We start from the raw sequence: 1,112 nt of genomic DNA, 5'->3' as shown, positions 1-1,112 counted from the left end.
AGACAAAGTGTATATGAACTGCTGTATGGAAAGTGTATTTGCTCTGTAAATTTTCACCCAAATCACAATAAAAAGAAATAAAAAGTGAATGGAAGAAATGATGAAATAAAAGAACTGAACAGAAGATATCAGAGGGTAGCTCTAAAATACAAAGTAAAGTATTATAATGAAATGTACAAAGATCTGGGGTTTGAAAACGAAAAGGGAAAAGCATGCTTAGTATTTCTTAATCTGAAAGAACCAAAGAAAAACTTCAAACCTCTAGTTGCACTCTTGAAGTTTTCATGGAAAAATAGTGAATGAATAAAGAAGCATCAGAAGAAGAGGGAAGAATATACAGAATCATTATATCAGAAATAATTGGTCAATATTCAACTATTTCAGGAGGTAGCATATGATCAAGAACAAATGGTACTGAAGGAAGAAACCCAAGCTGCCCTGAAGGAATTGGCAAAATAACAAGACTCCAGGAATTGAAAGAATACCATTTAGGTGTTTCAGCAAATGAATGCAGTGCTGTAGGCGATTACTCATTGTACCAATACTGTACTGTTTTGACTGCTCTGGTTGTATGCTAGGTTTTTAAATTGGTGTTTTGGTTACCTAGTGTCACTCTGACAAGAATGTACCACAAATGGGATGGCTTGAACACACAGGAATTTATTCTCTTACAGTTTTGAGGCTTTACGTCCAAGTTCAAAGTGCCATTCTCTAGGAGCTGGGTGAAAGTCCCTCAACTTCAGCTCTGCCTCCTGCTCCTGGCCCACTGAAGCTAGAGGCTTTTCCTCTCTAAGATAACCACTGGTTGCTGAGACTGACAAGCCCAAGTTTGACAAATAAAAAGGCACAGTCCTGATGTTACCAAACCACATGACAAGCCATTAATTCAAGTCCATTGAAAGTCCACTATTCGCAAGGCATGGCAGGCTGTTGAACGATGACTTGGCTACATGCAGGGTTCATGCATGCCAAAAGGCTAGAAAACATTCCCAAAGCTTCTTCTTATACATGGGAAGCAGACCAAGCCCTAAAGCAGCTACTCTGCTGCTTGTGTTAGACCCCATCATGGAGTTGATTGCCAAACTCATCATGGGGAATAACTATCACCAGCT

Source organism: Orycteropus afer, unplaced genomic scaffold (assembly GCF_000298275.1).
Source record: "Orycteropus afer afer isolate SDZICR_OR568_19922 unplaced genomic scaffold, OryAfe1.0 scaffold00025, whole genome shotgun sequence".
NCBI lineage: Eukaryota > Metazoa > Chordata > Mammalia > Tubulidentata > Orycteropodidae > Orycteropus > Orycteropus afer.
Note: the sequence above shows the minus strand (reverse complement) of the source record.